We start from the raw sequence: 17,304 nt of genomic DNA, 5'->3' as shown, positions 1-17,304 counted from the left end.
ACGCAAAACTCACCGTGTCTATTCAAAGCTCAATTCACTGCCTTTTACATTTAGTGTCCTTACAAAGTGCAGCGTTCTTTTTAGCCCTATATCATCTCAGTGCAAACAGTTTGCCGTGTTTCCCCCATCGGTTTCTTAATAGAGGCTTTTGGGCAAGAGGAAGACTTTACACAGTCTCAATCGGGGAGAAAATCAAGAGATCTTGTTCGCCTTCGTGGAAAAAATCGAAGCTGGGGGTGAATTGAACTGCATGAGCCGGGGCTTGGGATGTGATGATAAGGCTGCTGCTGGCAAGTGAAGTACTTGGTCTACTTTGCAGCCACATTGACTGGACTGCACCCATACCAACTGGATCCTTAAGAAGCCAAGAGATCCGAGCCCGACCCGACCCGAGGCTGTTTATTCTGGGTTTAGAGAGGTCTCCAACAAAGGGGGTGGGTGGGTCGAGGTGGTGAACAGAGGCGTCACTTTTCACCCGGATCCAAGGCTCCTGCTGCTGCGCTACTGCTGTAGCTGCCTCCCTGTCCTACAGGGGGGTTTTTCTAGCCTGTCAGCCCTGGGAGGCGTCGCTCACAGACGGCTCGGAGAGTCGATTTTTACCCGCTTCAGCAGCGGACGCGTAAAAAAGTCCACCGGGGGCCGTGCGCTGATCTTTCAGAAGCAGTACGGAGTGGACCCTATATGCCATTTGTGACTTTATTCGCCAGAACGGAGGACTTTTGTAGATTATACAACCCTCATTTCTTTTATTTTTCTCTACGATCGTCTCCATTTCTGTGAAGGGATGTACTTATTTTACACGTGTGTGCTTAAATTTGCGCGCGCCGTTGGCATTTTCGGCGGAGTTGCGTTTGTTATTTCATCGGTTTTCGATGAGAAAACGAGAAATTACAAAGCGGATTTGGAGACCTGAAACAGGCTACCGCTTATCTTAACCTCCTGCGTTTTGTAAATCTCCCCCCACCCCCCTCCCGGTCTCCACCCTCCCTCTCTCCCAGCAAACGATGCTCTTTCTCCGGAGGACCGCTTGACAATAGACCACGTTAACTAATATTTCGCCCTATTTTCACATCAGCAGCATCCTCAATTAATTGCAGATTTTTATCTGTAAACTCCGTTAGTGTCTCTCTGTTTTTGTGTGTATGTCTCTCTCTCCGCGTGTGTGTGTGCGTGCTTATGTTAGTCTCCGTGCGTGTGAGTGTGCACGAGCATGAGAGTATTTGTGTGTAAAGAAAATAAATTACAGGGAAATGTCTTGCTCGCATCACCAGAAGCTCACACCAGGTAGACTGAAATTAAACTCTGAGTTATAGAGTAATTATCGAACATTAAATGAATCGAGTTTGTTTTATTTTAAAGCCTCCATTGATATATATGAAAGGCGGCATTAAACACCCATAGTGGTCTTCTGTCACTTCAGTACATCAATAACTTTGAATGTCCGGAGAAATTGCCATATTGGCTAACCACACTGGGATATGCTAAGGGATTGTTGGTTCATCAGTATTCCCTGAAGACAGACTGGAAACCTCTGTTGATGTTCAGCTTGATTTTTATGTTATTATTATTTTAAATATTTATTTAGTAATTTTTAAACCCGGTCTTTCATGTCTACTGCGAACACCTGATCGTGATTTTTTTTTCTGGATGTGCAATGAGACGTCCACCTTGTTTGTCCTATGCGTCGGCGCCCTCATGGGGTTGCAGGGTTGACCCCGCTGCCTCATCAGGACACACACAAAAAACACGCAAAAGCCCATAGCTCTGATCCGCAACCTGCCACACTGACCCACTGGCCAACTCTCGTCCAGCAAACACATACACAAACAAGCTTCATAAAGGGCCCATAAAACAGACAATAAGAAGTTAATTGTAACTCTTCCAACGCTTGGCACCTATGTGAGATTTCGCCACTGTCTCCAGAATAGTAAAGTGAACAAAAAAACAAATAAAAAAAATGAAAATTGATCTTTCAAAAAACTGCCAAGCCATTCAATATGCATTTTGACCTCAAAAAATTAAAATAGAAAAAATAAAAAATAAACGTGACACACAGAAATCCTCTAAAAGCAAAACCACTTGCAAAACCATCGCCTACATAAAATCCAAGGTGTGGAGTTGCAAAAATCAGTTAATCTGCAAATAAATAAAAAAAGACTGAATTATCTAATCGAAATTAATGTTTTTGAAAATCTTACTTCAGTTACTTGACTGACAGGACATCTCAAAGGAAAGTGGGCAGATTTTTTTTTTTAAATTTGGTGATAAAAGAGGAAAATGTGAGAAAACCACTAAAAACAAATGAAGTTTTTTTGTCCACAGATGCTCAACACAAACTCTCTCGACGTTTTCACACTCAACCCTAAAGCCACCCAGCAACGGTCCATAAATATGCAATCGGTATATACATATATAAAAAAGAAAAACTTCAAATTTACCTCCTCTTACCTCTTCTTAAATTCCCACAAAAAGCACAAAGTAAAATAAGCCACTGAAAAAAGAAGATACATAAAAATGTAGACTCTTGGTACCTTTGGTATAAAGCATTCCGTTTTCCTTCTTTTCGTCGTTCTCTTGCTCAGTAGCGATCCGATAATAGCATATGGAAAGTGTTTTCAAAATGCCCAGATTTGGCACATTGTCATTGAAAAGAGAGGAGCGCAGTGATGCGGTGCTACAACAGGGGAAATGAGTTGCGGATTGGACGCAGCCCGCCTCGGTGCGGACTTATCCCACTTTAATTTAATATTCCGCAATCACACACACTAGTGATGGCATATAATTCAAGGAGAAATTCAGAGGGAAGGAAATGCTTTTGTGCGTGCACGCGCGCGTGTGTGTGTTGCGTTGTGTTTTTTTTTTTTTTTTTTACATCACTTTATTTGATTAAGGAGAGAGGCAGCACAATATTGTCTTTTTTTTTTCTCTGTCTCCCTTTCCCTTTTTATTTGCCCCCCCCCCCTCACCCCCACCCCAGTCACACTTTTTTCTATTCTTTTATACATGAAACAATAGATATTTATTTGTTTCTATTTAGATCATTTATTTAAAAATCAACAACTCCGACTTCTTTGCGCGTCGGTGTCACACTGCCATCATGCCTAACATAAAATCGAGACCCATAAACGCTTGTTTGTAAAACACTGAACCCAAAATCAATGTATTGGGTCATTTCAATCGATTATATAAACGAAAATCCATACGCAACATGAGACCGGTATCAGCCCATTCTTCCGCTCTCTTTTAAAGGGAGAGAGAGGGAGGGAGCGGGAGGGAGAGAGAGAGATGAAAAAAGCAAAGAAGGGGGAAAAAAAGAGAAGAAAAGGAGAGCTTGTAGCGCCTGAGCTAAAAACAAAGACTGTCAAAGCAGCCCTTTGCCTCAGTCACTTAGATCAGGGCTTCTCCAACATTTTCATGTCAAGGACCCCCAAATGGACACACCTTGCACAAAGGGGTCTTCTTTTAATTGGATTTTGTCCCTGGGGTGTCCAATATAGTTTTTGTTGTTGTTATTGATTTAAAATTGCGTCGCAGACCTGTTTTAAGTGATGCCGGTGACACAAGTGAAACCTTTGATCAGACACGTGCTTTCTAATTGGAGTAATTCTGGCTTAATGAAATCACAGTGAAATTAAACAATTCTGCGCTTTACCCCCGGGGGTGACCCTCTCCGGCGTGGCCTTTGAGGATTCTTGAATCCAGACTTTTGAGGACCACTGACTTAGATGTCAAAGTGCTTCCAGATGCACAGTGATAGTGCGAGTCCCGATGACAACAATTAGAAAGAAAATGCCCTAATCAAACGTGGCCACACGGGATTACGCTGCATTTCAAGGGTCAAGGGGAATCGTTTCAGTACCCCTGCTTTCCACAAAACCCACTCTGCATGCCAAATATCACATTTCAGCATCACATAACCTAAACCCACCAACAATCAAGCACTTCATGCACTATAATCACATATGCAAATGACATAAGAAAAGGTATGGACATGACAGCAAGTGCCCGCTCTCAGATGAGCTATTGCATAAACTGTGCTTTAATATGCAACGTGATATGGGAGGTGTGTGGGGCAAGAAACGGGGGAATTAGGACAGGCGGAGGGGTAAAATAAGGAGGTGCCAATCATGTAAAATTTACATGGGACCACAGCTGTTGGGGCTCTCGGGCAGGGAAAGAGGTGGAGTGCAACTGGGGAGGGGTTGGTCATGAGATTAGGAGACAGAGGGAGAAGACAGGGGTGAAGGTGTGGGTGGTGGGTTCGCCGGTGCCACTCTGTTTATTTGATAAGCGCAATCGATGGCCCTTGACTGTAAAGTCTTTACCCAGATGCAGGCGGGGCAAGGTCTGCTGTGATACTGCTCCCGAACAAGAACAAGTGTTGAAGGCAAAGAGGAAGGAGACGCAGCAGAAGAACTGAGAGAAGAGAGGGAGGGAGAGTGAAAGAGAGAGAGAGAAGGGTGACTTGGCAGACGTCGCCGCTCGCATTTCGGGTCGCTCACGAGAGGAAAAGCAACACTATAAGTGCCTGCACACCCTCGGAAGCACACACGCCCTCCCCGCTTCCCCGTGTGCAACCCTCTCACACAACACACACAGCCAACATCACTGCTGTTTCCATTCAGTCTCACCTCGCCCTGCTGCCCTCCTCCCACTTGGCCCTTTGGTCCTCCGATCTTTTTCATTGTTGAACCCTGTTTAATAGACACGCGTCTAGTGAGTGTCCTCCATACGGACGGTGGTGGGGGATGGGACCCCCGGTTCCACACACACCCACCCCCAAAAAACGGCTTTATCGTTATGCGCAAACACACACACAACTACTCTCTTCATTCTATTGATTATCACTCAGATCCACGTGGACTTACACCGGTAAAGCTGCCGTGGATGGGAACAAAAGCACCTGTATGCTCCATTAAATAAAAAAAAAAATGCAGCTGACAGCATTCACAATATAGAACAAAATAACTGTAATGATTCCCGGTTAGTAATGTAACTACAATTTCTACAATCAGTATTTAAATATTCTGCATATCCTATTGCAAGAATGCACGAGGAATTCTCGCAAAAAAAGAGTATACCAAGAAATTACTGACAAATTAATTTAAATATGCAGCACTGATCATTTCATTATTTGGGAAAATCAACCTTGTTAGAATATTATTGATCTATAATAATAATACTAATACTACTAATACTAATACTACTACTACTACTAATAATAATAATAATAAAAGTTTGGAATCCAAAGTAAAGGCCTGCCATTTAATGGCCTAAGGAAACAAGACCGCTATACTGTGCGTTATCACATGGCTTATTAAAGTGCTTTCTTCATGACAACCCATGGCGTGAACATGTCAATTTAGTGGTCCGAGAGGTCCTTTTTAGAGCTCCAGGAACCCCCTACTCTCTCTCTCTTGGGGACTGTCACCCCCTCCACCTCCCCACTCTCATCATCCATCCATCCGTGCCCCCGCACCCCCACACCCCGCCTTTCCTCTGACACTCAGTGGGCCACCCCAACACGGCAAATAACCGGTCAGTACTAAGAAGTCAGTTCTGTGGTCAGATTGAAATTTCAGCTTTCTGAGTGAAAAACCTCAAGTGTGTCATGTGGTGTTTAAAAAACCCCCGTCTGATTAAAGGGTAATGTTGCAAATTACTGGGATTTTTGAATAATTTAAACTTATTTCGATTTCTATTTTTTAAATGCTTTATTAAAAAAAATAATAAGGCTATGCTATTAAAAATAAATTAATACATTCGTGAAAGTAATTGTTTTGATTCAATATAATAATAATAATTTAAAAAACAAACACTGAACATGTTCGTTTCGCCATTTTTATTTTTATTTTAAATGTTTTTTGTGCTGCAGCACGTTAGAAAACAAAGAGTAACCACCTAACACTGCTGTCAGCTGTGGGCTTGTACATTCAGTCAGTCTCCTGCCCGGACGCCATCGTCTAACAAGCCAATCAAGTCAACCGGAGGCGCAATGACCACTGCGTAAATGCGCACGGATTAGGGAATGCAGCCCAGACAAATTGGCAACGCTTGAAGGGAAAGAGAGAATAAAGAACAAGAACTACAGGGGGAGAGAGAGAGAAAGAGAGTAAGAGAGAGAGAGAGAGGCGTCATCTTTTGAGGTGTGCAGTGACCCCGAAAGACGCTTGTTGGCTTCATCACTACATTAGAAGAGTCCTTATGTGGGCTCTTCAACCTTCTTTCCAAGTGACCATCATTAAACCCGATGACCCGAGTTCAAGCAGCCATTTTTGCAAGCACCTACCATACCGAAGTTTCGGTGAGCAAAACACTCCCAGCTCCTGATGCCTGATCTGGAGGTGACTCTGACCTCTGACCCTACCGTGTTGGGGGCAATAGAAACAGGGTTACCGTGCAGCAATGAGCAGGTTTTAAGATGTATTATAACAGAAACATCAATTTAACAGCAGTCACTAATTATTCTGGGGAATGTGAAACTTTACCTAATTTGTAAAATGATATAGCTGGTTCTGTTCTTGGATATAAAAAATGCATGAACACATCTGTAATTCCCACCATTAACTGCCTATTACGTCTTTAGAAAGACAATTTGTACAGAATTAAATTTATTTAAATTGAAAATTAAAGAGAAAAGGGAATTTGTGGAGATATGAAAGCTTTGCACTTCCTTACCATATATGTAAATTCCAAACCTGCAGATTTTTTGTTTGAACCAGGGTAAATTTTAGATTTTAAAGAGATACTTCATATTATAATACAAAGTGAATGCAGTTTTTTTAAGGAATAAACATCATACCTTGAACTTAATCACCCTCAAACAAGCAAGCAAAGTGTGGATAGCATTGAAACCCCTCAACAGACACACGCAGGAATACACACAAACACAAACTCTGTTATGTTTTCAATTTGGGTTGAAATGCAGACATTTTCCCTTGGTTCCATAACTGCCATCCGTATCGCCCCTCCCTTCAATTAAATGCTATTTCTCCCAAACAAAATGTCAGAATCATTCCACATAGGGTAGTTCAACAGTGATTTGTTCTGAAAGCTATGTGTCTTTCTCTGAGATGGCGTGCGCATTTGTATGTGTGTGTATGTCTGTTTGTGTGTCCTGACCTCAATTCTAACTGGGTTCACAAAGGGACAGAAAAAAGGTGCCTAAAAATACATTTAATTCACAATCAGCCCATCTGAACTGAGAGTGACAAATCCTTTTAGAACGCCCCACAGTGAGATGTGAGATTATGAAACATAAATACGCACACATACACACCAGCCCATGAAGTCACGCAACTACACACCTGCACCACACATGAATGGAAACGGTAAAATACAATCAGCTGTAGAATTTCCAAAATGAATTCTAATGGAAGATTATGTGCTTTAAAAAAATATTCAGAAGAAATGACTGACCTGAAAACTGAAAATATCAGACATATATCCACCTTATTGACAAGTGGATACATTTTGAGTAAGCATTTCTAAAATACTCTGGCATAGGTTGTTTTGACATTTTCTGATGCAGTAAATGTTACATTAATCTTTATTTTTAGAGACTTAAATTAATATTCTGTAAGCATGTGTCACTGTATCTGCAGATGACGTGTAGCAGCTCAGATGAAAATGTAATTAAAATACTGGAAAATACTGAAAAAAAATGTCCCAGTCTTGTTAATCTTATTATTTGTTTTACATTAAACTATTTCTGGCTGGTGTACCTACTATATCTTTGTTTTCATACCCCATCTTATTCTGTCATTCTAATTTTGCGTCTCAATCATTTTTCCTAATGACTTCAAATCGCTGATTTGCGTATACGTTTAATCGGCGTGTTTTTAAAATGCCAACTGCATTGGACCCAAGTCAAACGCACCTGATTCTGCCTATCCAGCTTTAATAGAGCAAACTGGGACGGGGGCTGGTGGGGTGTGCACCTTGTCAGTCATTCTGAAGGAGTCAGGCACAGATGCAGCAAGCACAGATTTTGCCATAACCGCCTACATTGTGTGGTGTGCTGAATTGTATGTGAACAGCATTGCTTTTTGTCATTAGGCACACATTTAAAAATGCTAAATGAGAAGATTTTTTTCTCGTGTTGTATTTAAAAGAAAAATGAAATTGAAATGTGCTGAAGTTTAAATTTATCACAGGTATTTAACGTTGGGGTCAAAACGACCTCAGCTGACTTAATCATGTGACAATACAAATAATGTTTACTTGCATTTACAGCACATAAACGCTAATTACTAATTATAATTAGTAATTAATACTAATTACTAATGCAGACTGTAATTTGGATAAAAGGTTCAATTTCCAGTAGAAATGCATATTTTGCATAACATGCATATTAACTCACCTTTAAAAAATGCATTCTGTTGCTTAATAATTGCATATCTGATGACTGTTAAGTAAAAATAAGGTTATATTTTACAATAATACCAATATGATCACACTGTTTACAATTCTTTTATCTCGGGGTCCCCGGACTACATTTGGTACACTCTTTGTGTGTTAAAAACATCTGCGCGAAGAGTGTTAAGGTACAAAATTGTCGCTGCAGTTGTTCATCTGTCCTATTTATACCCCAGCAGACAGACACTGTGCTGAAGTCCACTGCAGTTGTTCATCTGTCCTATTTATACCCCAGCAGACAGACACTGTGCTGAAGTCCACTGACACAGAGAGATTCCAAGATGGCCGCGCACCTGTCATGGAGGTATCTTGTCCTGATTATGTATGGAGATCACCTCAAGGCCTCCGTAAGCTAGCGAGAGTATGCACACCTCCAGTCGCAGGTTTGATGCTGGTCAAAAGCCTGTCATTTTAAAACCACTGACTGCCCCACAGAAAGAAAGGATAAGCCCAGGCTATGTCTCCTTTCTCCCTTGCTCTCCTCCTCGCTCACTCTCTCTCACACACACACAACCAGACACACACTTCTTTTTTCTTTCTCTCCGTTGCCCTCTCTCCCTCATTCTGTCTCTCTCTTTCTCTCTCTCTTTCTCTCTCTCTCGCCCCTCTCTCACATCAGAAGTGCTGAAATGCACCCCAGGGCCAAATCGCACAGAACAACCCCTCTGAGCCAGAGAAAAAAGCTGGAATCCGTTTGCCCTGATATTTCACCAGCACCAGCCAGGAGCTAGGGGAGAGGGAAAGACAGAGGGAGAGAGAAAGGGAGAGAGAGAGGGAGAGAGAGGGGGGGGAAAGAGACTGGGGCAGAGAAAAAGGGACAGATAGGAAAACGGCAGACCAGGGTTGTATTTATTGGGGGTGTGAGTGCCGCGCTGTAGGCTGTGGGATGGTCGGGAGAGTGCAAGGTGTTGCTGTTAGGTGTGGTTGGGTTTACAGAAAGGGGAAGAGCATGCATAGATAGAATGGTGGAGTGAGGGGAAAAAAAGAGAGAGATGGAAGGATTGGTCATGCGCAAGGTAAGAGAGAGGCTTTGTTTGATTGTATGTGGTGGTGGTGGAGGGGTTGAGGTGGTGATGTGGGGATGGGGAAGGAGGGGGTCGAAGCTGTCGTCTGTAGGGTTATTATTATTGCAGGCAATCTTTGTGTGTGTGTGTGTTTGTGTTTGTGAGAGAGAAGGAGATGTGAGGAGATATGAGATTCAGCTTCGCGGGTCATTATTATTATTTATTTTCTTCTGTGACGAATGGCATGTGGTGAAAATTCTGAAGGTTTGAAGTCACACCCTCTGTGACGCCACTGATTACGCGGCTCATTTGCATACATAACGAGAACTGTTGATGCAGGTACCGGCTGATGCCTCGACTAGTGCGTCTAGGGCCTCCTATTGATCTATCGATTCGAGTGGGAGGACTGAACTTAAATACAGTATGCGCATTCAGTGAACACACGCACACACACAAGTAGGCCTCGACGATTAACATTATTCCCACCTGCCCCACTGTGCCAGTAATAACTCCAAGAGGAACATTAACAGTTGGGAAAGAGCTGAAAGGACGAGGGCAGAGCATATAAAAGGAAATATAGTTTAAATGAAAGAGAGATCAGAAGAGCGGAGTGGGATAGAAGAGCATTTTTTTGCCATTTCACCCAGTTTAATAGGAGGACAGTTAATGGGCCTTTTTTTATCGGGCACAGGCATCAATCAAAAGGTGTCAGGCAGCCGCTGAATCTGGGCTGTGGTCCTCTTCACAGATGACTGATTAGCAAGCCAAAATCACCAGATCCATCTTCCGGCGGTCACTTTTATTACAGTCATTTTTAAAGTGACAGCAACCTGCCTTGTCTCACAACACTGGCCACCGCATATATATTCTCATCTTTTCTGCCCCCCCTCTCTTTTTTCCTCTCTGCATCCGTCTTCCTCTCTCATTCTGTCGCTGAGTATTTGGTCAGTCACTCTCCTGTTGTTTCCACACCCCCCCTCTTAGTTTCTCCTTCTTTTAACTACTTTTATCTGACTTTCTCTCAGTCTCTCTCCAATTCCCCCACCCCCTGTTGGTACTACACTTATTCTCTCACTCTGCTGGGCAGGTTGAGGGGAAGCAGGGTCAGGGAGGTGTGGAGAGAGACAGGGGAGAGAGGGGGGAGAGAGAAGAGAAAATAAGCCCCCCCACCTCTTCCATTGTCTGAAGGGTGTGTTCTGAATCCCTATATCGTTTGCTCTCCCGAGATGGTCGAGAAATTCATTTTGCACACTTTCCCCTGCTGTCTTACACTGGAGGAGGAATTCTCCATTCCCAAGCAGAAGATGAATGCAAATGAAACAGTTTCGGCGTGGGATGTGTTGGTCACAGCTGCATTTACATGGCTGCGTTCTACAGACGGCATTTTAAAGAAACAGACATGGTGACATTAAAGTTGGAGGCCGGGGAGTGTTAAAACGTGTTTGGGGGGCCAGCATGTAATAATATGTTGCTGGAAAAGGGGTGTCAGGAGACTGTCTTGGGGTAGAATTTTGTTTTGGAGCTTGTCAGTCGGATTTTTCATCTTTTCTTGCTTCAGTTTACTTACAGGCTGTGTTCAAAATAAATCACTGCATCAAATAATCATTGTGCAATCATTCAAAATGGCAGCTGAGCTATGTTTACCCAACGGTTTGCATACATGTGTGTGTGTGTGAGCGAGTGTGTATGAGGCCAGACTCTAAAGAGCACTCCTGTGTCTTGGCAGGAGATATGCTAATCGCAACTGACATCAATCTGAAAAACATCAGCCGAAGTAACATGTGTCTAAGATTACATTTACAACCTTCTGAGCAAAGAGGGACAGAGCGAAAGCGCGCACACACACATACAAACACACACGCGCGCACACACATAGTGAAGGAAAAGTGGGTCAGGTAAAACAAGCAAACGTATTTCAGAGACAGCCTGCCATTTGCAATGTCCTCAAAAAACAACTGATTGAACAGCTTGTCGAAACATTAAGGATCAAATTTGAAAGCTTTGGAGTCATCTTAAATACACGGAGGATTATTCTATTAAACAAATGCGCCCTTTGTTTTTAACTGCCTGCTTAAATAGGGAAAATTTTTAATATTTAGAGACACAAAAAAAGGATTAGTCCTTTCCTTTGTTCAGGCTTTTAAAGTTAAGGTTATGAGTTTCTTTCATTTGTTTTCAATGAGGTGGAGGGAATATATTTATATTCCTGGCAGTGACATGCATTAGAAGACAACCTAGGTTACATTTTACAGTGAAACAGCTGAACATCTGAGTGACTCAGGCGGGTGTAAAATATGGGTCCTGCTAAACTCCATTTGTATAGGACGCTTAGATGTGAGTGCGAGTGTGTGCTGAGGGAGCAGATAGACAGAGAGACATACACACACAGGAAATCATAATAATGGTGCTAGCAGCTGTGGCTTACTAAGTGAACACATACGACTGCAGATATACTGGAATCGGTCTTCCCCTAAGCTTGGGTTCAGATCTGTGGGTGTGTGTGAGTGTGAGTGAGAGAAGGAGACAGTGAGAGAGAGGTTGCATGTGGAGAGAGGCTCCGTGCCTCCCTATCTTTCCATTATAAAGTTAACTTAGAACATAAGCCCTCCTCATACACACTTAAACACTCAAAGTTCAGATTCATTTGTCACAGCTGAAAAGCATCAAAATTGAGACAACAAACTTTGCCTGCTATTTGTGTCGTTCTTTCTCTTTCCTTCTGCTCTCGAACACACTCTTAAGGACGCTTTCAGTCTATCTGGAGGGCAGCGGGCCACTCGGGTCTGACAGCGAATTCGTCCCGAACATCCGCCAATAAAAGATTGCTCCAGTATTTTACGCTGGAAATGTTTGATGACAAGTAGTAACTAGCGTGAAATTCCCCCTAGATTAAATGTCCTAGGAGTTGTATTCCCATCCGGCAAATACACACATATGGGAACATGTAAGACTGCACACACACACACACACACACACACACACACAACCTGTAAACTCTCTGCAGGGGGAAGGCGCAGGAAACAAATATATATTCTGAGAGAGACACACAGAAACATATGGCCATAGAGTACACTCGGGCACAGTCATGGTCCCATGCAAACACAATGACAGAAGCAGACATACTATATGTACAGTATAGACTGGATACTATACAAATGCATATGAATGTCTGCATAGAAAAACACTGATTTACTCACAGGCGTTCAGACTGGAGACACACTGGGGGGCAAATCATAGCAAGAGACTTGTAGCTTGTTTGGCTGATTACCAGTCGAGCAAACAGTAGAAAGAGCATGCTCACACTGCCACCTCCATCCTCCTCCTACACACACACACACACACACACACACACACACACACACACACACACACACACACACACACATGCTTACATACAGCGTGTCACATACACAAACCAGTTTTTTTCTTTTCTTGTTTTTTTTAGTGCTGATTATTATAATTGTTCTAAGTTCTGCTTTCTTCTCTTTTTCCCCACCAGTTTTTGCTCATTATATTTGTCTCGACTGAATTGAGACTTTAGCAGGCACATTGGTTCAAAATGTTAAAAAAAATTGTTTAATTAAGCAGGTAACACCGCGGTCAAGTAATGGAAAAATTTAGGGGTGTTTATACAAAATACTTGTTGGCATGTTTGGGAAAAATACACAATTTAAATTAGACTTGTTGATTTCTTTGATCTCAATCTTTCAAACTCTTTCTTTCTCTTTCACACGAACTCACACACACACACACTCAGAGTGAGTCACATGATGGATAGGGTCAGACAAAAGCATCAGTAGGCTTCTTTGCCATCACAAACCAGCCTACTGAAAGTAATCAGGGAAGAGCGCTATAACACAATGCATAAGTCTATAAGATAGTTTTTTTAGCAATATCAAGCTGCAGTAATTTTAGCTTGACTACTCCTCCAATCACATGACTCTGACCTTTCGCATCTTGAACATAGATGCAAAAGAATACTCTGATTTAGGTCTTTTGGATAGAATAATCTAGATTGGTATTCTCTTTCTTGCTTTTTCCATCTTTCTTTTTTCTGTGCAAAAACTGATTACACCTTCTGTAGCATCATATTTCTTTACTTAGCTATTAGGTTTTCTCCAATATTCTATTCACTTTTATTAAATGAGACAACAAAATTGCCTTGAAACCAATTCGATTGCTTAAAATGAATATCTAAGAGGAGAGCTTACTTGGATTTTAATCCGTTTTATATTAAGTTGACTCTAATGCCAACATTTAATAACTCTTAAATGCCCAACATATGTAGGCAGTTTTAATGTTCTAAGTTACACATCATGTCCAGTTTGCGAAAGTGGAAAACGGCAACAATTTCAGCCTAGTTTGGAGCTCAGTCACATCAAGAAACAGTGTATACATCATAAGAGATGTAATAAATGCCTTTAAAGCAAATCTGCCACGATGGTGCAATTTCAGTGCCACCTGGTTCTTATGCAAGGCTTCCTGCTGTTCTCGTGCAGGGAAAGTCAAAGCAGAGCACGAGGAGGTCAGACAAAGGTAAGTCTAAATAAAGTCTCTAACTGGGCCGCTTTACAAGGCTTAGTTAAAGATATTGATTCAGTTGTAAAAAGCAACATTCTGCTTAGTGAAGAGAAAGTTGCAGTTTACAACTTGTATGTTCATAGCATCTCTTGGCATGTGTTTCCATTACCACAGTTATGTGCCATAATTGTATTAGACTTATGACCTTTCAGAGGAGTGGGAAGGAGCAAGAAAATCCTTGGGACATCTTAATTCGATCCCTTTCAAAGGGGAGAGGCCGATTTTGGGAGAGGAGGAGGCTGTGCACATAACATATTACAAGCAGAGCAGTGCCAGCTATTGCAATGCCCTGTTTTTTATTTTCACTTCATATTCTTCAATGAAAGGTTCTTTTGTTGTCTGCTGGCTGATTGACTTTAATAAGAAACATTCTATTGTACCAAATGTTGGTTTTGCACAAATGAACTTTGTGCTTCCCTTACTTATTTTCAAATTAGATTCAAAAAAAGGCACAGAGCAGTAGAGGCGGGCCTGGCTGTTTGGGATCATAATAAACATGACATCCACATGCACCTAAGCAGTTCTAAGTCATTCATATGCTCATACACAAAGCTGTAATCCCTTATCCTTTACACCCCAAAGTGTGTTATGGTCTAGAAAGAGAATTCAAAAAGCGTGACTTTGACAGAGAAGGAGGAAAAACAATATTTAGAGGAGGAAGGGACCGACGTGGAGAGATGAGAGAACAGGATAGTGAACTGACTATGCAACAGCATTCAACTTGATTCTCTCACGGCATTTAACATGGTTCAGTTATAAGGCTGCAAGAGTGTTTGCGAGTGAGTGTGTGTGTATGTGGTATCGACAAACTCAGCCCTTGATCTGTGAAGAGGAGGTGATAGTGTCTTAACAGTTGGCTGTGTACAAATTGTGTAGATTTAGCCACTGGAAACAATCCTGTAGTGTGTGTGTGTGTGTGTGTGTGTGTGTGTGTGTGTGTGTGTGTGTGTGTGTGTGTGGATGGAGCCACTGAAAGCAATTCCTCAGAATAACCGGTGAGTTGGACTACCTGCTGGCATGAGCTAAGCTGTAGATCGATAACAAGTGTGCGTTTGTGTCCGTATATGTTAGAGTGTTTGTCGTATGTTTATTTGTGTGTGTAGGTAGGTACGTGTGGGTGTGGGTGTGCGTACGTGTGTGTTGAGGCATCATACAGTTACTGAACCATTTGCTATATTTGGCTCCCTCAATGCAACATCAGATTTTATGAAAGCAATCCATCTGAATCGGCACAATAAATTCCCATCAGCCGACAATTGCTTAAGTGAATCTAACAAGTGTTTCTAAAATCTTTATAAAATTACATCTGAGCTCGAACAGATTAGATGTTAGAAACAACATTTAGGTCAATAATACAGTTTAGACAACACGTCGGATCAATACGCGCACATAAACACACAGCTGTGAGCACATTCACACGCGTATACAGATTCAGTTGCCATGGCGTCCGTATGCTTTTTGCATGTTCCTGTCACCCTGCCGACGAGAGTGTCATGTGCTGAAGGGCATGGTGACCCAAGCAGCCAGCAGCTTTTCCTCAAGGGTGACATGTCCATTACATTCTAACAACAGAGACAGCCAGCGTCCGGGCCTAGTTCAACCTGAGACAGGCACTGACACTTTCTCTGGCACTCATCTCCATACTACCACAGTTGCTGTATCACCAAGAATCCTGTTTTCCTTTTTTTCAAAAAAAGATTTCAGGACATGTTTGAATTTCCACAGCATAATTTCAGCAGGTGTCACGGTGCAATATTCATGAAACAACCTTCAACCTATTGGCCTTTACTTTGTGCTGGTTTCTGCAAAGGAGAGCTGCAGGCAAATAAAATGCACAGTCATGTGATAATATAGAATATATCACAAGGTATTATTAGGCTGTGATCGAATAAGACAGATGAGTGAGTGCTGCTCGGGCAGCCAAGCTGCAGTTTGCCAAATAACCAAACGCGCCGGCTTTGGTCCATCTCAGATCTGATAGTCGCTTGATCTAATCATTGCATCTGGCAGCGTGGATGCATTTGTAGCAGTGGAGGAAAAAAGTTGGATGAGAATTCTTAATAGATTTTTGAGTGTACATTTTGTATAATTGTGGTAGTTTAAAATTAAAATGTAAAAGAGTGGCAGAACACACTGGGGAAAAAAAGTATGCATCGATGTATTTTTCACTCAGTGTTGATGTTTATGGGTTTTTTTGCTGACAGAAATACTGAAGCTGGTGGAGGTAGGCTAACCACAGACCACAGGTACAGACACACTAAGGCTCCACAAACAGTGCAGCTCAATGGTAACACAAACAGCATGGGTTCATAAGGCACATGGCACGCTACATCATTAGCAAACATAATGATAACAAAATGGAAAGCCCAGTCAAATCAAGTTCAGATTGTCGCTGAAGATGCAGACAGCTCGTGTATTTTAAACAAAAGGATATGATTGATGATTGAACAATGGTAATTATTAATCCCAGAGTCCTGGTGAGTTTATAGCAAGATAAATTTGTAGCTTCAACATCCAAAATGTGCCTGTCATCAGTAATCATTAATAGCGCTGGATTTCTACATGCACTACTGTAAAAAATATTTTTTAATTAGCGTGTCTTACTTCAGTGAGATGCTGTGACATTATTACAGCACTACATAAGATAAACTACCAGAATGGGAAGCCGATTATAATATCTCTAACTTTACCCCCCTGTTAGGTTGTTAGCATTCCGGCGAGCACGTCTCAGTGCAAAAAGAAAAAAAAATGTTGATATGTCTGGCTGACACTAAACATAATCACTCCCGGAAAACAAGGACGGAGAGTTTTGAAGCCCTTTTTGATGTAGGCAGCAGCTTGGAGTCAGTAATGAGGATGTTGATTTTGTTCTGATTATAGAATTGCTGGTCTGTTTGTTGATATAGCTCAGCTGTGGCCCTCCCTCCCGCTGAGCTACATGGACACCAACTGCCAACATGTGAATTAAAGTTACTTACCATCCAATTAGTCATACTACTCACACTTGGAGCAGAAAATGTTCAGCACAACAAGAGATCAAATCCAGACCTCTAGACTAAGCCATTAGTTACTTATGAGATAGGTTCAGCTTGAGGTATCCTAATAAAAGCAACAGTAATATGCAATCAAATCACTGCCGCGGCTAACAATTGTTCATATTTTTCATAGAGTAGAATGAATAAGCTGACGTGTAATTAACTGTAATCAAATATATAGTACAGATATAGATATAAGTATATGTGAGGTACTGTATGATCAAAAAGGCTCCAAAATCTAACCTGATTTAAACTTGGCCAATTTC

The 17,304-nt window shown here is 41.8% G+C and overlaps 1 protein-coding gene and 1 long non-coding RNA gene across 3 annotated transcripts in view; one reads left to right on the top strand and one right to left on the bottom strand.

The window, feature by feature from the left end:
• Positions 1-12,692, bottom strand: part of zfhx4 (zinc finger homeobox 4) — a 93,742-nt gene extending 81,050 nt beyond the window's left edge. The window contains exon 1 of one of the 2 annotated variants that reach the window (XM_084939080.1): positions 12,620-12,692. The gene's annotated coding sequence lies outside the window, so the exon portion shown is untranslated. Of the gene's footprint in view, positions 1-2,531; positions 2,756-12,619 lie in introns of those variants that run through there. The other variant, XM_084939079.1, reaches the window with a different exon arrangement.
• LOC146380175 (uncharacterized) overlaps positions 9,117-17,304 on the top strand; it is a 30,679-nt gene continuing 22,491 nt past the window's right edge. The window contains exon 1 of the long non-coding RNA XR_014801275.1: positions 9,117-9,434. This is a non-coding gene — a long non-coding RNA (uncharacterized LOC146380175). The remainder of the gene's footprint in view (positions 9,435-17,304) is intronic.

This window comes from Perissodus microlepis, chromosome 9 (genome assembly GCF_051167445.1).
Source record: "Perissodus microlepis isolate ML-2025 ecotype Zambia chromosome 9, ASM5116744v1, whole genome shotgun sequence".
In the NCBI taxonomy this organism is placed as follows: Eukaryota; Metazoa; Chordata; class Actinopteri; order Cichliformes; family Cichlidae; genus Perissodus; species Perissodus microlepis.
This window is presented reverse-complemented; position numbering and strand designations above follow the sequence as displayed.